Here is a 23925-nt window from a genome sequence, read left to right on the forward strand (position 1 = left end):
GAGCTGCCCGAGCCGCCGTCAGCCGCCGTCCCGCCGCCGGCGACCAGGGCCTCGCCGTCGCCGCCGGGCTCCGCCCCGCGCCCCGTAGGACGTCGCCTCCTCGCCAGGTCGTCGCCTCCCCGTCGCCCTCTCCTTCCCAGCTCTCTCCCTCAACCGATCTCCCTTTCTTTCCTTTCTACAGATCCGCCGCCGCCGGAGCTTGGCAGCTCGCCGCCGGCCTCCTCCACCCGGATCCGCCCGGGATCCACCAGATCCGAGACCCCGCGATCCATTCCCGGCCTCGCCAGTGACCAGACCCCGCCGCCATCGCCGGGAACCGCCGCCGGCGCGGCCTTCTTCGACCCTGCGCGCGTGCGGGCACACGCGCAGCGTGCCTCTGCACGTGGGCCCCGCAAGCCGGCCCAGACCAGCAGCGCCAGCGCCCTCCTCACCGACTGGGCCGAGCCCATGGGTGAGCTACCACCCCGCGCCCATGTCCTGTTTCGGCCCACTGCATGGATTCGGCCCGTGACTTGTTTTTTTTTCCTGCGTTGCGTTTTTGTCATTAAATCCTGGACATGCATATTTCAGAATTTCCATTAATCTTGCATTGTTCACACCTAATAAACCGTGCATCGGAGTAAAATGTTTTATATATGTAACTTGCTTAAAATTTTGCCTAGTTTCATAATATGCCACTTTCATCCATGTTAAAAATGCTTAAAATGCTGTTTGTTTAATTTTGCTCAAATGCCATGTTAAAATGCTTTATTTCATAACTAAATAACCGTAGCTCCGATTTAAATAAACTTTATATGTAAATGGGGTAGAATTTTGCCTAGTTTAACATGGTGGCCTTACTTTGCATGTTTAACAACCCTAAAATTGTGTTTAGGGCAGAACAGGACCTAATCTAAAATATGCATATGGGGAGTTTCCGGAATTGTTGTTCGTTACTTCCGGCCTCATTTAAACTTGCCTAGATAGGTAGTTTCGTTGTGCTTCACCTCTTGCCATGTTAACCAACATTTAATATTGTTGAGTACATAAACGAGATCAAACTAAATAACATGTCATGGTGTTTCTTCAATATGCAACTCGTTGCGTATTGAGCTCCACTTAATTTGTAGAGTTGTTTGTTGCACTTTCCCATACCATGCCTCTTTAACCGGACATGCCTCATACTCGTTTGTGCATCATGCCATGTTGATGTGTTGGTTGTTTACTATGTTGTGTGCTTCTTTTCCGGTGTTTCCTTCTTCGGGTTGGTTCCGGTAACGTCGAGGTTGTCAGGATCCGTTCGTCTACGTCCGTTTGTCTTCTTCATGGACTCGTTCTTCTTCCTTGCGGGATCTCAGGCAAGATGATCATACCCTCGAAATCACTACTATCCTTGCTATGCTAGTTTGCTCGCTCTTTTGCTATGCCATTGCTACGATGCCTACCACTTGCTTGTCAGCCACCCAAATTGCCATGTTCAGCCTCTAACCACCAATGTCCTAGCAAACCGTTGATTGGCTATGTTACCGCTTTGCTCAGCCCCTCTTATAGCGTTGTTAGTTGCAGGTGAAGATTGAAGTCTGTTCCTTGTTGGAACATGGAGTTCGTTCCTTGTTGGAACATTGTTTACTTGTTGGGATATCACAATATATCTTACTTAATTAATGCATCTATATACTTGGTAAAGGGTGGAAGGCTCGGCCTTATGCCTGGTGTTTTGTTCCACTCTTGCCGCCCTAGTTTCCGTCATATCGGTGTTATGTTCCCGGATTTTGCGTCCCTTACGCGGTTGGGCTATAATGGAAACCCCTTGACAGTTCGCCTTAAGTAAAGCTCTTCCAGCAATGCCCAACATTGGTTTTACCATTCGCCACCTAGCCTTTTCTTTCCCTTGGGTCGGCCAGCCCGAGGGTCATCTTTATTTTACCCCCCCGGGCCAGTGCTCCTCTAAGTGTTGGTCCGAACTAGAGTCCTGTGCAGCGCCCCCTCGGGGCAACTCGAGGTTTGGTTTTAGTTGTACGGAGCGCTCATCTGAGTGTGCCCTGAGAAAGAGATATGTGCAGCTCCTATCGGGATTTGTCGGCACATTCGGGCGGTGTTGCTGGATTAGTTTTACCCTGTCGAAATGTCTTGTTGTACCGGGATACCGAGTCTGATCGGAATGTCTCGGGTGGAGGTCTATTCCTTCGTTGATCGTGAGAGCTTGTGATGGGCTAAGTTGGGACACCCCTGCAGGGATTTGAACTTTCGAAAGCCGTGCCCGCGGTTATGGGCAGATGGGAATTTGTTAACGTCCGGTTGTAGAAAACCCGAAGTTGACCTTAACTAAAATACATCAACCGTGTGTGTAACCGTGATGGTCTCTTTCCGGCGGAGTCCGGGAAGTGAACACGGGGTTGGAGTTATGCTTGACGTAGGTTGCTGTAGGATCACTTCTTGATCATACTTTTATCGACCGTGCTTCGCCTTCTCTTCTCGCTCTCATTTACGTATGTTAGCCACCATATATGCTAGTCGCTTGCTGCAGCTCCACCTCATTACTCCAGCCTTCCTATAAGCTTAAATAGTCTTGATCTCGCGGGTGCGAGATTGCTGAGTCCCCGTGGCTCACAGATACTTCCAAAACCAGCTTGCAGGTGCCGTTGAGTCCGAGCGGGTGACGCAACCAAGCTCAAGGAGGAGCTCGAAGAAGATCTTGCCCTTTGTGTTGTTTCGTTCTAGTTGATCTGTAGTGGAGCCCAGTTGGGGTCGATCGGGGACCTTTTGTCGCATTTGGGGTTCTTCTTTTATTTTGGTTCCGTAGTCGGACCTTGATTGTATCTGGTTGATGTAATGCTTTATTCTTGTAATTGTGTGAAGTGGCGATTGTAAGCCAACTATGTATCTCGTTCCCTCATTATATTACATGGGTTGTGTGAAGATTACCTCACTTGCGACTTATGCCTTCAATGAGATTATGCCTCTAAGTCGTGCCCCGACACGTGGGAGATATAGTCGCATCGAGGGTGTCACACCAAGTGACTCAGAGAATAGAGCTATGCTCCCCGGCAACGGCGCCAGAAATTAGTCTTGATAACCCACAGGTATAGGGGATCGCAACAGCTTTCGAGGGTAGAGTATTCAACCCAAATTTATTGATTCGACACAAGGGGAGCCAAAGAATATTCTTGAGTATTAGCAGTTGAGTTGTCAATTAAACCACACCTGGATAACTTAGTATCTACAGCAAAGTGTTTAGTAGCAAAAGTGGTATGATAATAAAGGTAGCGGTAACAAAAGTAAAGATAAATTTTTTTGGGTTTTTGTAGTAGTTGTAACAGTAGCAACGGAAAAGTAAATAAGCGAAGAATAATATATGAAAAGCTCGTAGGCAGTGGATCAGTGATGGATAATTATGCCAGATGCGATTCCTCATGCAATAGTTATAACATAGGGTGATATAGAACTAGCTCCAATTCATCAATGTAATGTAGGCATGTATTCCGTAAATAGTCACACGTGCTTATGGAAAAGAACTTGCATGACATCTTTTGTCCTACCCTCCCGTTGAAGCGGGGTCCTAGCAGAAACCAAGGGGTATTAAGGTCTCCTTTTAATAGAGAACCGGAACAAAGCATTAGCACATAGTGAATACATGAACTCCTCAAACTACGGTCATCACCGAGAAGTATCCCGATTATTGCCACTTCGGGGTTGTCAGATCATAACACATAATAGGTGACTATAGACTTGCAAGATAGGATCAAGAACACACATATATTCATGAAAACATAATAGGTTCAGATCTGAAATCATGGCACTCGGGCCCTAGTGACAAGCATTAAGCATAGCAAAGTCATAGCAACATCAATCTCAGAACATAGTGGATACTAGGGATCAAACCCTAACAAAACTAACTTGATACATGGTAAATCTCATCCAACCCATCATCGTCTAGCAAGCCTATGATGGAATTACTCACGCACGGCGGTGAGCATCATGAAATTGGTGATGGAGGATGGTTGATGATGACGACGGCGACGAATCCCCCTCTCCAGAGCCCCGAATAGACTCCAGATCAGCCCTCCTGTGAGAGATTAGGGCTTGGCGGCGGCTCCATGTCATAAAACCCGATGAAACTTTCTCCCTGATTTTTTTTCTCCCCGAACGTGAATATATGGAGTTGGAGTTAACGTAGGTGGAGGTCCAGGGGGGCCACGAGATAGGAGGTCGCGCCCTAGGGGGGGGGGCGCCCCCCTGTCTCGTGGACAGGCTGTGGGCCCCCTGGCATTAATTCTTTCAACAAAAATTCTTATTAATTCCAAAAAGTGCCTCCGTGGATTTCCAGGACATTCCGAGATCTTTTCTTTTCTACACATAAAACAACAACATGGCAGTTCTGCTGAAAACAACGTCAGTCCGGGTTAGTTTCATTCAAATCATGCAAGTTAGAGTCCAAAACAAGGGCAAAAGTGTTTTGAAAAGTAGATACGTTGGAGACGTATCATGGGTGCTCGGACTGACCGAGCCTTTGGTTCGTCTTCAGACATAAAGGTTATTACTGTGTCATTCCATGGGCTTCGGCGAGGTCAGGAAGTGCCCTTTTGCATCGATTATTCGAAGAAAAGGTCTTGAGGACCATGAGGACATTAAATTCGTCCCTCTCTAGAGAGTATTTCTCTGTAGTGGTGGTGAGGATGTCCTCTCTACTTTTTTCTACTTGTCAGAGTATCAAACATGCTCGAAAGCAATGGGTTGGGTCTGTGCGCGGAGTGGCATGTATCGGACAGGGCTTGTCAAGGAGTTCGTCTAGAACGGACCTATGTCCCATGAAGGTTTTATTTTTCCTACCCATCAGCTGATGGTCGGGTGACCCGCCATGGTGTATCCCTTTAGTCCTGGTCGCACACTGCTTAAAGGTAGCAGGCTCCAGTTGAGTTTTTTGGGCCCTCCATGTGTTTCCATTGCACAGTACTGTTGTACTACCTGTGATAGCTCCGTGAAGCTTTGTATGCGACAACGGTCGAGGGCATTCAATATTCCCGCGTCAGTGCAATTACGATGAAAGACCGAAACTATGTCGTTGTCTGGGCAATCTTTGATCTTGTTTTTAACAAGTAAGAATCTAGCCCAAAAGTGGTGGACCGTTTCCTGTGGTTGCTGCCGCACATACATCAGGTCATATATATCCGGGGGACCTGAGTTGCTTGGAGAATATTGATTGTGGTGGGTGGGTGATTTAAAATTTGAATCCGGCACCACACCTGTATTTGGACCTTCAAGATTCTTCGAGACGACTGGTTCGGGTATGAGGAGATCCAAGGGCTCTCGTGATCCTATATCCGAGCCAGAGTCTGGGAGACGAGAAGTCCTGTTTGGAGGGAGGGTATCCAGCTTGGTGGATTCGGAGACCCGAACATACTTGGTCCTCAACATGGGGAGGGAAGTGTCTTCAGCCCATTCCTCAATGACCGGTATGAGGTGGGTGATCGGCGGGCGATAAATTTCCCCCTGGTCAAGCTTGAGCCCGATCCGATCATAGTCTGTTGAGACCCCTAGTGCAGCGATGCGATCTAGCAGCTCGTTCCCGGATCCATCTTTTCAGAGTACTCAAGGCCGATGTGAAGATGGTGTCCGGCGGTCGTAGGAGGTGTTGTTGGCTTGATGGCCGTGCAAACATCTACGGTGAAACCGCTGAGCTGGAGGGTCTTCCCAGAAGTCAGGCTCCATCCAGAAGTGATGTTGTTGTTGATGAGTAGGTGAACCATAGATCGCTTTTGTAGACAGCACTGTAGAGCTCTCAATGAAAGAACCAATGTCGGTGTCAAAACTGGCAGATCTCGGGTAGGGGGCCCCAAACCGTGCGTCTATGGATCGATGGTTATAGGGGGCTAGGGAACACAATGTTTACCAAGGTTTGGGCCCTCTTAAAGGATGTAAAACCCTACTTCTCCTTGATTATATTCGAAGAGTAGAGATTACAAGAGTTGATCTACCTCGAGATCATGTTGGCTAAACCCTAGATGTCTAGCCTATGAATATTCCGATGATGATAACAAGGATAGCCTCTACAATCTAATCCCTCCAATATATATACACACTGGAGGGGCCTAGGGTTTATACAAGGTCGGTTCATCAGGGAAGGAAATGATACACCCTGACTCTAATCTTGCCGTTCACGTATGTAGAAGTCCCACTCGGACACGTTGGATGGTCTTTAGTTCGATCTTGTGCGGCCCATACTCCTGGGCCAGACACCTAAGGACCCCCGAATCCAGGACTCCCTCGACGAACTTGAAGTTGTAGTGGAGAAGTTTGCCAGTCTAGATCTCTCACGCCCTAACTTGGCAGTGAGAGACAGCTACAGCGATGGTGGAGGTGAAGATTTCTGTGGCTGGTGCGAGTACGATGGCGACGACGTCGAGGCTGTGAAGCTCTTCCTCACCGGTGACGATGGAGAGTAGCGGCGACGCTAGGTCAGAGAGCTCGAGCTAGGGAGAGAGGTCGAGTGGAGTAAATGTGCTCTGAGGAGGGCGAGGGATATTTATAGCCGAGGTGAAAAACCGCTCGTCCGAGGAAATTGGACGAACGTGCCCCTGACGCTTGCCATCCTAACGACATGTGTCACCCACGTACTAAGAAGTGGAGGTTGTGTTAGATCATGGGAAAATAGATTAACCCTGTTGTGGGATGTGGAATGATTTGAGCGGCAAAAGCCGAAAAATTAGATATGAGAATGTTAACGTTTTGTCCGCACATTCTTCATCTGTCAAGGACACAGTGAAGATTTTGAATGGGTTTCAAATAGAACACATATGAAGAATTTGTGAACAGACTGGGTTGAGTTTAGCATAGACGGGGAACGGGTCCGATCACATTCACTTAGAAGAAACAACAACTTGAAGAATTAGCAATAAGTGAATGCTGTAGAGGACATGAAAAACTCATATATATATATATATATATATATATATATATATATATATATATATATATACATCTGGGCTATTACAGTTTCTGGTGGTTGTACTGATGTTTTCGAAGCGGTTGAACTAATGCTTTTAGTTGTGTTTAACAGATCGTCTTCTTTAGTTCAAATTTTTTTTATAACTTTTTGTCGGAACGGGGCGTGTAATATATCGTTGGAAAGCTCTTGACAACCATATTTCAAGTATATTGAACGTTTTTGCAAAATCATTATGGTTTAAGAGCAGTTTTGAAAAAACCTTTTTTTTCAAAACCGAAAACGTGAATCGTATTTTAGACTCATTTTTCAAACCGTTTGTCGGAATTGAGAAAATAAGATGGCGTTACAAAAGCTGGTAAAAATACGCATCTTCCATATATGTATTGTTTTTTCTAATTCTATATGATTTAAAAGTAATTTGAAAAAGGTGAAATTCTGGGCGAAACGTATTTTCGCAAATTTTTGCAAACGGTTTGTCGGATAGAGGCAAATGATACCGCGTTGGAAAGCTATGGAAGATGTGCAACATTTTTGTATAGAAATTTTTTTCTAATTCCTTACGGTTTAAAAATGAATTCGAATACGGTTAAATTTGATTTTGAACGCGATTTTTTTAAAAAGTTTGTCGAAATATGGCAAATAATATACCATTGAATAAGTATCGAAAATGCTAAACTTAGTCATGTTGAACGTTTTCTGTATTTCATAACCATTTAAGAGTAATTTTGAATACGGCATGACGGATCCTGTTGTTTTCTCGTCTGAAAAACAGAGTAGTCGTACTGATATATGTGTATGTTTGTACTGAGCTATTTTTTGTAGAGTAATTTTGAACGGTTTCGAAAAATGGTACTTGTACTGATGCTTGCATGGGTTTGTACTCAGCGTGTTTTCACTAACTAGACTTTGCTTTGTTTTTTGGGTAATATTTTTGTCGTAAGTTTTCAATGGTTTACTGTATCGTCGCCCCTGTACTTGTATGGTTTGTATCATCAAACTGATTGATATTTTATTCAAAAAGAAAATGTGTTTGTTTTGTTTCTTTTTTTTAACTCAACATTTTTTTGACAACGTTGTTCTGAACTTCTCTCATTTTACGACTTGTACTGAGGTACTTACTAAGCAGGATTTTCATGGGTTTCCTTTTTTTGCTTTAACTTTACAATTTGAATTTCAGCCATTTCTTTATTCCGAACGGACCACCGTTTTGAACTTGTACTGTTCAATATTTTTAATTCAAACCATTTTTCCTTTCATCATCTGACATTTTTGTCTAGTTTTGGGTTGCACCCGAGGCAAATGAATCATACCAAATACTGATAGAAAATCATACATTTCCTCACGAAACCAAACTTCTAAACTTTCCTACAATAATTCTTTGAATTTGCACACACAGCTTAATTGAACTTTTCAACATTGGATCCCCTAATTATACATAACAGTCAGTTTATACGAACTAGCTCTCCTTGGACTGATGTCCGCGTTCCACTTGGACGGCTGCCAGTCACCATGATGGACGAGCTAGTGGCCAAGTGCGGCCAAAGCCACCGGGGGACTGTAGGTGCTTGTTCTTATTCTCTGCTACGAATTCACACAAGGTGGAGGTGATTAGGGGAAGCATGGTTCATGGGTAACCTTCATCTTGCCGCCGGATACGGGCTGCTCGCGCTCGTGGACGCCATCGACCGGACTCGAGGTAGCACCACTCGTGGACAGAGATCAATAGAGCCTGACATGCACTACAACCCAATCCAATCCTGTCATATAACAAGGAACAAATAATAATTTATATTTTGTTAATTTCTGAAGGCATCTGTACAACAAATTAGAACTTCAGAGAGGTATTTTTTCATACAAACTGTGTCCATGCTATAGGTTTGAATAAATTGAGAGAGGGAGAGGGAGAGTATTATGTACTAAATTCATGTGGAGAGCAGAGCAGCTGCACGTCTAGGATGGGCTGCCCCGGAGCAAAGCTCGCTCTCCCGCTGTTGGATGACTTAACTTGGACAGCACCCAGTGCTCGACCTGGACGGCGCCCAGCGCTTGACTTGGATGGAGGAGTTTCTACGCTCAGGAGGTTCCTCGCATGTACGGTTCATCTTGTTGGGCTGCCAAAATAGACACAAAAAATCACGTCGGAGCAAATCATCATAAACCTTTTTACAAAACTGCTTGCCAAATCCCGGTTTAGTGAATTTACTATATAATCTACTGCCGAACTGTTTATTTAACACAAATAGAAATTTTTTGTAATACACACTGATATAGCATACAACATATTCATAACATCACTTCTCCTAACTGCATTATGATCTATCCATTCAAGAGAGTTTGAACTTGCTAGCATCTACTCCTAATTGCAGCCATCCCATTAACTTTTACAAAACAATTCTCAATATGGAGCAAATAACAACAGGAAAGAGGCCTCCACCATGCACATACAACATCGACATGCTAGTTTTAGTGCCCTTTGTGAGCCTCCAAAGCAAATGTGTTACATCTAGGTGATATCTCTGTACTTATAAAGTTTTTGAAGGTGAACTATAGCAAATGTTTATAGTCCACATAAAAGTTTAAATACGTGTACTGCTCCAAAGCAAATCTTTTATAGTCCACATGTGCATAAAAGTTAGCTTTTATTGAACAACAAAGAAGCATCACAAAAGATTATTTTAGTTCTTCCAGGCATATCAACAAACAGCTTGCGAGCAACAGGAGTAGAATAAGTTCTCCCATGCAAACTGAAGAAGTTCTCTAAGTAGAAGAATAAACAACTAGACTCCCATCCTGGACCCTTAAAGATGAAATACGAAGATGCAAGCTTTTACTGGAATAAAGTTATCCACATTTTTGCATACTTGGCACACCAGAGAACCTGCATTGCTCGATTTGTCAAGTAAAATGGCAGCACATTCCTGTGGCTCTTTTTTGGAGTGGTCGCTCTAAAGCACAGGTAAATAAATGCACAGTAAAATGGCAGCATTACACATACTCAAGAACTAACAGTTTACTGGAAAACGCTGCCAAAATCTATTTTCATGCAAATTTTGTGTCTACTTATTTGGATATCTGCAGCAACCATGTCATACACTAACGAAATATCTTCGAAATGAGACCAATCAAAGCACAGAGACAACCCGCAATCATCAACTAAAGTTGTGTTCTTCAGTTACTCTGACCAAGTTCGGTTTTCTTCAGAAAATAGATGAAAATAGTGTCGACTTTGCCATATATATTTTTAGCATGTATTGGGACGGATAGGTGATGAGAAGATGGACCTTCTCACGGTGGAGAAAACTACCATCGGGGGCTGGTAGGAAGACGTACTTGTCGAGGCTCTCGATGGTGCAGCTTGGTCCCCGGCAGTCGTCCTAGGCGGCTCTCACTGTCTCAAACTAGAAAAAGACCGAAGGCGATGGAGTAGGACAAACGCCGGCTATCGGATCGTTGAAGGTCTGATTCAAGAGCAACATCAGTTCAATTCAAAATAAATTGGCAGTTTATGAATTTTGTAGCTACGAGAGAGGGGGCAAGAACACCACATAATGCGAGAGTTGATGCATAATCAACAGTTCAGGAGATGGAACAGAGCAGGACAAGTAGGCAGATGAGAGATAGCATGGGAGGAAAAAAGCTGAGCCAGGCCCATGGGTGGAGCACGGGGTGGCCTATACGCAGCACTTTGAGCGACCGGCCACGGATCGACCAGTTGGACTGCCGATGTGACCAAGGCGAGACCAACGTGCTTCCCAGTGGAGGTCGCTGGAACTGGATCGGGGTTGTGGGAGGAGGCATGGTGGAGGGGCGAAGACCGGTGATGGAAGCAAGGCAGCCGCGCACGGGGCGCTCGGGGTGAGGCTGTCGGCTGGGATCCCATGGTGGCGGCGAGGAGCCACGGTGGGAGGCGGGGGATCCAGACGGAGATGGTTGGGCCGGTGCACAACCTCGTATGCGGCAGCGGGGCACTCGGGTCATGCAGTGTACATTGGCAGGGAAAGAGGGAGTCTGGAGGCGCGTCGCCGGGAGGAGCTGGGTGGTGGCGCACTGGGGAGGAGGCCGGGCGGCGGCGCGTCGCCGGGAGGGAGCCAGCGGTGGCGCGCTGGGGAGGAGGCCGGTCGGTGGCGCGTCGCCGGGGAGGGAGTCGGGCGGGGGGTGTGGTGGGTCACCAGATGAGGGAGGCGGGGGGCACGGCGCGACGCCGGAGGTAGGAGGCAGGGGCACGGCGTGTCGCCGGAGATGGGAGGCGGCGGGGCGCGCGTGGGGTGGTCGGGATCGAGGGAGATGAGTGGGAACCGTGGGGTTAGTGGGTCATTTGCTTTTTCTCTTTTCCAGATGGGAAATCACCATCGTCTTGTATATAGGGCTCGATGGTAACAGAATATTATTCTCTTACTAGTAACAGAATATATATAGACGGTCTATTCTGCTAATATTAGCATAATAACTATTCTGCACACCACTTCCGCACTGCACGCTGAACACAAGTGCACGTCATTTTTTGAACCAAGTGTGCTGCAGTACTCACACGAGTGAACTTCTCATCGAAAAAAATGCACGCATTATTTTTTTGATACTGTTTTTGCTCTAATTTTTTAACCGTTTATCGGAATGAGGCGTGTAATATACCGTTGAAAAGCTATGGATTAGGCGCAACTTCGACATGTTGAACACTTTTCGAAATTGCTCACGGTTTAAGAGCAGTTTTGAAAATGGTGCGGCCCATGACGAGTGGCAGCAAGCATTTTTTCGCGATTTCTTCTAAACCACTCGTCGGAATGAAGCAAACGATACGCTGTTGGATAGATATCGTCGAGGCGCATCTTTTTCATATATAATTATTTCTTTAATTCCTTACGGTTTAAGAGCAGTTTCAAATTTACTAAATCGCGGAATTTTGTTTTTCAATTTTTTTCAAATTTTCGGTACTGTTTTCGCTCCAGTTTTTGAACCGTTTGTCGAAACGAGGCGTGTGATACGCCGTTGGAAATCTATGAACGAGGCACAACTTTCATATGTTGAAATAGTTTTGAAATTCCTTACGGTTTTAAGTTAATTTTGAAAATCATGCGGCGGATGATGAGTGACAGCGGCCATTTTTTGTGGAATTTTTACAAACCGGTTGTCAAAATGATTCAAATGATATGTTGTTAGAAAGATATCAACGAGATGCAACTTTTTCATGTAGAACACTCTCTCTAATTCGTTACAGTTTAAGAGCAGTTTTAAATTTACCGAAACATGGACACTCTGTTTTTCGCGACATCCAAATCGACGTGGGTACTTCATCCGACTGAAAACCGCACTGCATTGGACAAAAAACCGCACTGCATCAGACGGGTAAGAGAAGTGCATGGTTTCTTTTATTCAAACGTAATTTTTTTTAAGGACGAGAAAGTAGACTGCACTTCACATCGGGTGTAAATGAACCACAACACTATCAAGAAGTGAACCGCATTACTTTTTTCCGCTTCCGTAACAAATTTTTTGCACTTACGAGATGAACAACATCATACGGCCGACCGCACTGCTTCAGAATGAAAACCGCACTGCATCGGATAGGCAAGCAAGCTGCATGGTTCTTGTACTCTTTTTTCTTTTTTCTTTTTATGAATAAGTTCTTTTCTTATGAACAAGAGTGGACCGCAGTGATAAGGCCAAGTGAACCACATCAAGAGAAGAAGTGAAACATAACACGAGTCTAAGTGAAATGTTGAACCATATCATTTTTTTGTCATTTTTTAACTTTTTTTATAAATGCATCCGAGCTAGTGAGCTTCAACTTTTGGACCACAGAGAGTGACAAGGCAAGTGAACCACATCAGGGGGGAAGTGAACCGCAACACGATGCGTTTGAACTGTCAAGACGAGTCTTGTGCACTACAAGTATGATGCATTCTTTTATTCTTTTTATTTAGTTTGTTCATGCAATGGGCCGACTCTGTCTTTTCACGGAGTGAGCTACAAAGCCTCACACAGTGAACTACATTTAGGCTGCTTTGTTAGAAAAAAATTGATCAAAATATTTTTCAACACACCCATTCATAAAAAAATTACACAGCCAGATATGCAATTTTTCATATGTGCAGATGTGCCTTCTGCACTGCACGCGTACAGAACCGCAAAGTGCAGCAGCGCCAGAAGCAAGCTGCAACCCGCAAACAGGGTCCACCGAATAGCACGAAGGTGCAGTGCTCCTGTCCCAGGTGGAGGAAGGGGATCCCTGATCCTGCGGTGCGCTTCATCCTGCATGCACAGCCAGATTCAGGGGATGGGAATGACCGAAAGAGGCGAGGTCGGGAGCATCTCAACCATTTTCAAAGCAAATTGCACACGAAAATAAATTGAGGGAAGCCTAGGTGCTGCGCTCGGCAGCACATGAACAAAAAATAAATTTCAAAGACAAAAACAAAGAAAAAAACTTGCCAGGCTGCCGAACCGCACCGAGCACTACCATCGAGCCGCATCGCCATAACGATGCGTACTGCATAACGCGACACCCCCATGGAATGAACTGCAGAGAACGATGCAGGAGCAAGGTGTGGTGGAACCGGCGCCGGCCATGCCCGAGGTGCTCACGCCCAGATGGCCGCCGCGGGGCGTGGACTGCACCAGGAAGGGAGGCTGACCAGGACACGGAGATCCACTAGAAGAGACATCCAGCGGCGACGCAGCAAGCCCCCGAGGCACCGTGCGGGGTATGTACTACATCAGCCGCGGCAGAATCCGTGGAAAAAGAGCAGCCGGAGCTCAATCAAACTGCACAGAGGGGTCAAAGGGAGGTGAGGTAGACGATAATTGTAGCTCCCTTAATCCCGTACTGCACACCATCGAGGGGAGGACTGCCCGTGCGCCAGTAAGCACTGCCTGCATGAAGGGGATGCTGGTGGAGGTAGATGCAGAGGGGAGGGAGGCATCAGCGAGTGGATCCTGCTGCCCCCCTGCCCCGCGCATGCTACCCAGGTCACAGGGACCGGTGCATCTCAATCCCGCGTGCGGCTGCTACTCCATGGCTCAAGAGTAGGGGGAGGCTGGACTGGACCAGAACCGACATGGATTGACGGGATCCGCCGCACCAGGGAGGCTCGAGAGAGGAACCCCTAGCGGTTAGTGATGGGCAGGTGGCGGTGGGGATCGGGGGCCCGACCATGGCGCTCCACTTGGATCTGACGACGGGTGGCGGCATGGAGGAACAAGGGTCGCCGGGGACCCCTTTAGGAAGCCGGTGAGGCGGGATGGGAGGGGAGGGCGGAGGCGCACCGGCCAGCAGCTGGGGCTGGCGTTGGAGATCAGGGACGGTGAAGGTGGGGAAGAAGGTGGGGCACCGGAGCTGGCCTGGAGGTGGGAGGCCGGGTTGTGGGCTCCGAGGGAAGGTGGGGAGGCAGGCGGTGTGGGCTGCGGCACGACGGTGGTGGTGGGCAGCGGGGCTGGGGGAAGGTGGTGGTGGGGTGGCCAGGTGGGGCGCTTGCTGCGGCCGGGGTGGAGGTTGCTGAAGCTCGGGGGAGTGGTTGGTGGTCGTGGGAGGAGGGGTGGGATTTTAGCTCCGGTGTTTTTCTCGTTCGGGGTGTTATCAGAATAAGGAGGTGTTATTAGAATAAGACTCTAGAGGGTGTTATCATAATAGACCCACCCTATATATATATAGACACATCTGGGCTATTCTGTTACGCGTAACAGAATATTATTCTGTTATCCTTTTTGAACTGACGGTTTTAGGTGGTTGTACTGATGTTTTCGAAGCGGTTGAACTGATGCTTTCAGTTGTGTTTAAAAGATCGTCTTATTTAGTTCAAAAACTTTTTATAATTTTTTTGTCGGAACGAGGCGTATAATATATCGTTGGAAAGCTCTTGACAACCATATTTCAAGTATATTAAACGTTTTTGCAAAATCATTATGGTTTAAGAGCAATTTTGAAAAAACTGTTTTTTTTAACCGAAAACTTGAATCGTATTTTGGACTCAATTTTCAAACGGTTTGTCGGAATTGAGCAAATAAGATGGCATTGGAAAGCTGATGAAAATCCGCATCTTGCATATATGTATTGTTTTTTCTAATTTTATATGATTTAAAAGTAATTTGAAAAATGGTGAAATTTTGGGGGAAACGTATTTTCACGATTTTTTGCAAATTATTTGTCCGATTGACGGCAATGATAAGGCGTTCGAAAGCTATGGAAAATGCGCAACTTTCTCGTATAGAAATGTTTTTCTAATTCCTTACGGTTTAAAAACGAATTTGAATATGGTCAAATTTCATTTTGAACACGATTTTTTCAAAAAGTTTGTCGAAATATGGCAAATAATATACCGTTGGATAGTTATCAAAAATACGAAACTTAGTCATGTTGAACGTTTTCTCTACTTCACAACCATTTAAGAGTAATTTTGAATACGGCATGACGGATACTGATGTTTTCTCGTCTGAAAAATAGAGTAGTCGTACTGATATATGTGTATGTTTGTACTGAGCTATTTTTTGTAGAGTAATTTTGAATGGTTCCAAAAAAGGGTGCTTGTACTGATGCTTGCATGGGTTTGTACTAAGCGTGTTTTTAGTAACTAGACTTTGCTCTGTTTTGCTTGTCAGTTTTTAATAGTTTATTGTATCGTCGCGCCCCGTACTTGCATGGTTTATATCGTCAAACTGAATGATATTTTTTTCAAACAGAAAATGTTTTTTTAATAAAAAAATTATAACGATCTTCTAGACTTCTCTTATTTTATGACTTGTACTTTTCTCATTTGAATTGCATGGGGTTTCTTTTTGCTTGAACTTTTACAAGTTGAATTTCCGTCAATTTTTTATTCCGAACGGAAAACCATTTTTAACTTGTACTGATCAATACTTTTAATTCAACCATTTTTCCTTTGTAGAACGGACGAATATATATTAGTGAAAAAGAGTACTTGAACGAATGTATGTATCATTTTGTACTGAGCGTGTTTTCACATACTGAGCGTGTTTTGTGTTGAGTAGTCAAACTTTCATCATCGAACCAACATAGTTTATATAGCTGAACTAAAATAAACTTTTCCACAATAAATGTGATGTGCTTTTTCTTTGTTTTTCTTTGAGCATATATTCCTCAGGTTCATAGACGAACTTTCTCAAATTCCATAGAAGAACCGACAGCTATTTATGATCTAAACATATATGCTAGTAGTAATCAAAGATTCCATACAATTTTTTATCTGTTCATGGACATCAAATAGGAAGGAGAAGACACTCGAACTGATAATTGGTTTTTATTCATACTGATCAATGTTTTTAATTCAAACCATTTTTTCCTTTCTTGTAGAAACATCAAACTATCATATACACTTTCTTTTAAAAAGTAGCAATCATATTATCATACACAGAAGAACTTGCAGCTGCTGCTATGTTTATGGATTGCATGTTTTCATTGTCCTCATTGCCTTCATCGTGTACTTCATCCTTAGCCTGCTTGGTATCCTTCATGCTAGTGATCAGCATCGTCATCCTGGGCTTGCTTTGTAGGCATTATTCCCCAAGGTGCCACATCCTTACTCACTGTGTTGATGTGTTTGTACTGCCCAAAAAAATATGTGAGAGCACAAAATAAAAAAATTCAAACACTATTTGGTGCTAACAGGAATAGAAACAAACACTAAAGAGCATGACACAACCAAATTATCTCTCTCATATTAATTCATTGTCCATGGATCCATGTGTTGTAGCATGTGAACCCCAAAGCTAGCAATAGTAGTACCTTCTCCGAGTAGTGACAACTCGAACTTGTGCAACAAACACCTACAGGTTCAGAACTTATGCAACAAACACCTACTCTTCTATTACATGCAGACAATTGATTAGCAGCAGTAAGTTGGAGCTGGGATGGATAGGACATTGCATTACCAGCAGAGCTTCCCAGAGGTTTTCCTTGTTGGCAGCATCGCGAATGGGAGGAGAGCGTTTGAAACAAGTGTTCCCATCTCGAACTTCCTGCAGAAGATGCTATTACAAGCAGAACGGTTGTAGTAAATTGAACTACAGCACCAGAGAAAAGCAACAATGTTTCGCACCAAAATATTTAGTTTCTTTCAGTCACACATTGTTTTATGTTATCCCCATTCTATCAGTTCTTATTTACTTAATATTTAACCACCATCTTCTTTCCCTTCTCATTGTTCTTTTGCTAATTAGAACACTACTGCACGAGCACCAACTCATATGTGACAGTGCATAGGATGCGAAGGTGCAACTGGCTTTAGATTCGACAATCCTCTATCAATACAAGGAACAACAGCAGCAGGAAATCCCTCTAAGTAATCTCTGTCTCACTCACCTTACCCTATAGCAGCAGCGACCAGGGCACACGAACCACCGGCAGCTAGCAAGCAACAACGACATTGCGGGCGGGGGCGGCGCACTGTATCAATTTCATGAATTGAAATAAATAATGAACTACTAGAGCCATTTTCTCTAATGGCCTGATGCAATTACAGAATCATCAAAGCAAACTAGTTGCAAACAATCATCTCCGAACTTGTGACTTGACCTTTTAAATTACAAGATTGAAGTATATATGAGCTATCTAGGCCAAGTAGAAATTTTTGACTTGAACTTTTACCATTCGAATTCCCATTTGGGGTTTCTTTTTTGTTTGATCTTTTTCACGAACTTATCTGAGACGTCGTGGTGAACTTATAACCTTTTCAATCGATGACCCTTTACAGCCACCAATTTTTTCTTCTGCACTTACACCCTCTCGAGTCAGAACTGATACAATTATTTTTTAATAAGTTAATTGTGTTTTCACTAATGATATAACTTAATAGCATTTCTTCTGAATAAGTTAATAATAAACATGATCATAAGAACCTCATTTTCTCATGAACCCATTTTCTGTCAGATGTGTGCATGTTCACACGTACTAGGAATTTGAGGCTACATTTGCACTAGTATAATCCAAAGTACACTAGTTCTGGTCACTAATTAACAACGAACCATTGTCCAACACTTCTTTTTTGACTCACATTAAGTACTAATGATAGTGACTAGCACTGCATTGTGTTATCCCCTGTAATTTCAGTATATTTTTCTTCGCTGGTTAACAGAAAACTCAGTACATTGTTCTTCAGTATATTGTTCTTCTCTTATTACTTTAGTTCATGTGTTTGAACTGAAGGAGGCTGCTGAATCAAACCACTGATTTAGTAGCATTTACATAGACAAAGCTATTTTGGGGTGGCGAACGGCAGCAGCATGTGGGCTGGGTTGTCGCGCACCGGGAAGGATGAGGAAAACGACAACCCAACCACTATAGTGGAAATAGGAGCTGACGGTCGTGGACTGCTGCTCGGCATGAACTCGACCGTCGGGATGCCACGGGGTTGGACTGGGGACGGTGCTGGACATATTGGAGAAGTGGCCAAAGAGCTTAGAGCAGCAGTGTACATCGGCAAAGGACTGCTCGCGCACAAGGAGATGTACTGCTCTCCGGGGATGGAGGGGCGAAGTGTGTGCCTCCCGAGCCGTGGCATTGAACTGCTTCGGGTTGTGTCATTGAACGATCCGATGTGGTGGCGGTGAACGGTATGGGCAGTATGGCAATGGAGCCCCACCGGCTGTGGCAGAGGCTCGACACAATCGGCCTAGTAGCTGCGACGGTGAATTGCTTGGGACGGCCAGGTTGGACCGAAATAAAAAAATATTTGCTGAACTTGGACCGTAGTCAGCGGTCAATTTGTACTGAAAAGGATGTCGTGGTTGTGCCTGGGAGGAATAAAAGGGGTTTTCCTAGGCATAAAGTCGAGCATGGTATGGGGAAGAAGCCATTTGATCCCGTTTATCCTGAAAACTGTAGATTATAGGATAGGACTATTATGCATCGGCCCACGATCCCATTTACTAGAAACTGGACCTGCTACTTCCCACCATTCCATTTTTTATCATGTCATGATCAAAATGGGTTTGATCCCAATGTTCGGACCGAAATACTACAGCGGTTTGTGATCTAAAAGTTAGCAACTATGGATCAAAAGTTGTAATAAAGGTCCTTAACATTTGCCATTGCTTGAATTATTCAAGCACCTTCTGAGGGACCGACAATAAGAGAAGTTATGAAAATGCTTATTGACATTGATACTACTTCCGTATTTGAAGGGCAAAGTACAAGAATAATAAGTAAAAGCAGGTTACCTTTTCTTTGTAAGATGCCACCATCAACAAAATGAGGACCTTTAACCACAGAATAGAAATAGCTCTCTGAAGTAGCCGATTACGAACCTTAGAATGTGTTACTAGTGTGTTGGAAGCAAGTAAGTTGCAGGCTGTCATTAATGTGGAGGTGTAGTAGCCTCTGGTACCCTCATAAGTCATGTATCTGCAGTAGTTTCTGTAGAAATTCTGTATATAGCGTGCAGTTCCTGTAAAAATGTTAGATCATGATTTACTGTACTACACTGTAAGATCTGCACTGTAAGATAATGATGTACTGCACTTAGATAACGATGTATGCACTGTTAGATAACGATAAAACATAGCATCCTAGTCCAATCATGACTACTTTGAATGGGCTAGATTTTATCAACAAGGAGCATGTACCGGTTTACACATTAATTTTGTAAACATTTGCTGAAGTTACCTTAGACTTGCATCTAGTTTTGGCACACCCAATAATAGTTGTACTGAGATGGTCAACTAATTGTACTGAGATAGTGAACTTATTCATTGCAAAAATAAAGTCTAAATCATGACTGAAATTTATTCTAAATCATAAGATTGATGGGAGTATAAGGTAACTTCAGCAAATGTATACGGAATTTTAAATTTCCGAGAACATACCTTCTGTTCTTGTTTGTTGCCGGGCATGATGCTCCTACTCCCGTGGACTGACGGCACCGGCGAAGTCGAGCTGAAGGAGCAGGGATCACGAGCGGCGGCTGGGTGCGTCGGGATTTTGCCGCTGTAAGGGGATCCCAGCTACTACCAAGTCATTCCCGAGGAGCTTATAGAGGCGGCGCAGTTGGTCGCAGGCCATGTGTAAGTTTCAACTATCAAGTGTGCCGGGATTTAGCCGCTGTAGTGAAACAAGAAGTCAGAACAAACAAGAGTTATATAGGTTACAGATTTTTGCCTTCTATAATGATGTGCTTCCTAGGCAGTCCAAAAGCAGCAGCAGCACAAGTTCAGTAGCCGCTCAACACACCCACCCACTCCATGGGAATTTACACAGACTAGTTTGGAATTTATAAAAACTTTTAAAACATGAACTCTGTGGTACAAAACTTAGTGTTTGAACTAAAATGCATGTTTTTAATTAAGTTGCATGATAGCTCAAAATCGAAATCAAATCATTCATAAATTGCACCAAATATATTACATATATCACATTTTTGCAACAATGAAATGTATCTAGTGTTGCTAGCAAGTTGATTAATAGAATAACTCTATGTATCTCTCTTATTACTGTCCATGATGCTATGGTAAGTGATAACAATATACAATGTACAATACACACATGTACTACACGAGATTCTACATCTGTACTGCCCAGAACAACAAATTAACCAAAAGAAAACTAATTTACGAAGGAAACAATTCTTGAACTTTGGTTAGAGCTTTGTTCATTGAGATTTTTGAACTCTTGCAGTAGTTATACCTGAACTTGCGCTACACACTTCTTATTCAGTTGAGAGCGTCTGATATTTTTGCAACACCAATAACATTCTAACCCTTTTAGCAAGTTGTAACAGAGCCAAAAGGTGTGTATGAGAACTTGTTCCGACAATCTAAATCTATAAATAGTAAAATGTATACACTTCTTTTAACCAAGAAAGTAATAACTTGTTTCTATGCTAATCTGGAGACAATAAGGTTCAGTTTTTGAAAGTAAGCTGCTACAGCCAGTAGGGACCCAGTACACTCAGTAAGAATTTTATCTGCAAGGCAAAATGACACCAAGATTCTGCAAAAATTAAATCATACAAAATAACCCAAATAATCAAGAACTTATTGTATGTTAATTTTTGAACTCCCTTGAACAGAACTGCTCGCTTTTTTCTGTTGACTAGGCCACTTACATACAAACAGAAATAAATTTGTAGACCAAAGGACTCAGCAAATTGAACCATTAATTTTCCAACCAGAGAACTGCAGGAGTTAGCAAAAGTGAACTATTCCTCAATGATTTTCCAACCAAAAATCACATATTTTCAAATGAAACCAAACTTTTTCAATGAACTTTTTCCAATACACTCTTTGAACGTGTGGTGGCGTGCACCAGTGCCGGCAAAAGCTCGTACGTGAAGGAGCATGGCAGGACGAGCTCGGACGGATAAGGGAGGAATAGTTGGACTGATGTGAGCCCCATACCTGGATGAGGACCGGAGGAAGTAATCCATGTGGGCGGCGGGGGCTATCTGTAGAACTGAGCTTTTTTTCTTGCAGTCCGTCCAACCTGCCTCGTGCTGCAGTACAGAGAGAACAAATTAGTGAGAGAAAAGAGCAATAGAGAGAAAAGAGATGTATGTAATGCTACTGTTATTTTTGTTGAACCGCAATTGAATGTCATAATGAAGAGAAACCAGGTGCTGGATGCAGAGGACCGTGGGCGTGGGGGGGACTATCGTGTGGCACGGAGCTGCTCGCCGAAGGGAGCTTCAAGCGTGCTAGTAGAGTTGCTAGAGGGAGAGGGCAGGTGAGGGGGGCGGCGCTAGATCTAGCCCAGCGGCGGAGGTGTTCGCCATGGCCGCGGGAGGTGGCGACCTTCATGACCTCAATGTTGCGCCGCAGGGATCCGCGGACAGGGTGACTAGTTGAAATGCACTCAACTAGTCCCCAAAATTGAAAAAATTGTTAAAGAGGCGGAAGGAAACGAGAGGAAAGCTTCTGACCGCTGCTTTTGAACGACCCCTCGTTGAACAGCCTTGGTTGGCGGTGCTGAACGGACTGAGGGGCTGGCGGCTATGAACGGCCTGGCCCTCCCTTGGATTCCACCACAAGGCACTAGGGGAAGATGGGGAAGGGCGCAGTCGATTGTGCTGTGCCACAGCAAGGAAATGGGGCTGGGGCCGCAACGACGCTCTAGGGGAGGGAGCCAGTCAGCGGCAGCAGCTAGGAAAGGGAGTCGGTGCGGATCCAGGGTGCTGCTGCGATGAACGACATGCGGTGGTGGTGTAGAACGGCCTGCAGTGATGGCGTCGAACGGCCATGGCGGCAGTGGGGGAGGAGGGCCTCGTCGGTGAGCAGGCCGGTGGCGCGGTGGCGCTTGGCCAGGCGGAGTATGGGGCGGGCGTCAGTTAGGAGGCGTGGGGCGGTGCGTGGCCGGGAGGTGGGGTGGTGTGTGGCCGGGAGGTGGGGGCGGTGCGGCACCAGAAGGTGGGGGTGGCGCGTCCAACTCTGCTGCAATCATAAGGTCCACTAGAGCTTCAGAAAAATGTAGTCAACCTAGAGTTCTAGTACAGAGCATGTATAACACTGAATTTGTTTCTTCGAACTTACCAGTTTTCAGGGTCAGAACTTATTTTCTGCATTTTTGCCTGTCCTAATGAGGTCTTGCAGATGTCAGCTTGGAAAACATACCCTCCTTTTAGCATTCCCTTCATTATTTGTGGAATAACACCAAGAGTGATTACATGACAAGTCACATCATAACAGCCATAGAGCTATCGAGTGATAGGATGAATAAGTACAGATATCAACTTTTGTAGTTATAACCGGACTAGTGAGCATAAAATAAATCCTTGTTCATGATGTATTTTTCAAACTCTCCCGATGTTCATTTTGGATCATTTTTCCTGAACTCTTAGATTCCAAAACTAGAGTGTTCCGGGTTTTTTATGAACTTTTTTGTTATATCTTATTCAGAACTTAAAACCAATATATACAATACGCACATGTACTACACAAGAATGTACATCTATATTGTCCAGAACAACGAATTAACCAAAAGAAAACTAATTTATGAAGGAAGCAGTTCTTGAACATTGGTTTGAGCTCTATTTGTTGAGATTTTCGAACTCCTGCAGTGGTTATACTGCAGTTGTGGGACACACTTCCCATTTAGTTGAGAGTGTCTGATATTTTTGCAGAATATGCTACATGAAAAGGGTAAGGGGGAAGGCCAACTTCGTTGTTGCATCGTTGAACGACCTCGGGTGTCAGCAGTGAACGTACTGTGGTGCCGGGGATGAACGGCCTGAGTGCTACGGTGGCGCGAGGGTGGCCAAGGACATAACAAGGAGTGTAGGACGGTGGCAAGGTTATGCAAGGTGGGGAGGCGGCAGTGCAGGATGGAGGGATGTCACCGAAGTTGAGGACTAGGAATTGTTCAACAATACTATTGTTCTAATTTGCATGTGCACAATACCATCAACATTGAACTTGTTGAGTACTGGTTTTTTAACCTTCCCATTAGTAATACATGTACTGAGCGATACATGCTTCTGTTGTTGAGCAGATGACCTAGAGAAACAAAAACACTCTTGGGTGCACACACAAAATCATGATAAAAATAGTGGCAGCAAGAAGTAGTACTATAATGGAATATTAGTCAGAATTGAAGTTCAGATAACTACGGCACACACATCATCCAATATTTTTGGACTTACATAATCCTGAAACAGGAACTTCAGTTTTTTAAAAATGTGCAATTCTGAATGCACTAGCAATGTTATTGATTTTTTTAGACCATAGTTATTGATTTCTCTATAAAACATTTTTTAACCAAAGTGAACTATTTAATTTGGGGTGAACCTCCCCTGTATATATGTACATTTACTTTTTTGCACCTCAACCATTGACATGCAAAAATGATTTTATTTACAGAAGTGTTGTATATAAGCTTCACAAATCATGTGAATCTTTTCTGCCAAATGGATCATACAAGATATTAACCTAAAATGACGCACATTAAGAAATGGCAAGTACCTAAGTTAGTAATTGAACATAAAGGGCTAACCTTGTGAACAATGTGTTTATGTTCATAGAACAAAACAATCTTTAGTGTGATTTTCTTTGTACGGATAATCGCA

At 44.2% G+C, this 23925-nt stretch overlaps 1 long non-coding RNA gene across 4 annotated transcripts; it reads right to left on the bottom strand.

Moving 5' to 3' along the window:
• Positions 1 to 16160: 16160 nt before the first annotated feature.
• On the bottom strand, positions 16161 to 22242 carry LOC123134144 (uncharacterized). 4 transcript variants are annotated; one of them, XR_006465529.1, is made up of 6 exons: positions 21787 to 22241; positions 21266 to 21360; positions 19736 to 19970; positions 19178 to 19317; positions 16805 to 16891; positions 16161 to 16478 (listed from the first exon to the last, which is right to left on the bottom strand). It is a non-coding gene; the product is annotated as an uncharacterized lncRNA (long non-coding RNA). The 4 variants fall into 4 exon arrangements; XR_006465533.1 differs by having other exon boundaries at positions 16161 to 16891; positions 17235 to 19317; positions 21787 to 22242; XR_006465531.1 differs by having other exon boundaries at positions 16805 to 19317; positions 21787 to 22242.
• Positions 22243 to 23925: the final 1683 nt, after the last annotated feature.

The sequence above is a fragment of the Triticum aestivum genome, chromosome 6B (genome assembly GCF_018294505.1).
Source record: "Triticum aestivum cultivar Chinese Spring chromosome 6B, IWGSC CS RefSeq v2.1, whole genome shotgun sequence".
Classification (NCBI taxonomy): Eukaryota; Viridiplantae; Streptophyta; class Magnoliopsida; order Poales; family Poaceae; genus Triticum; species Triticum aestivum.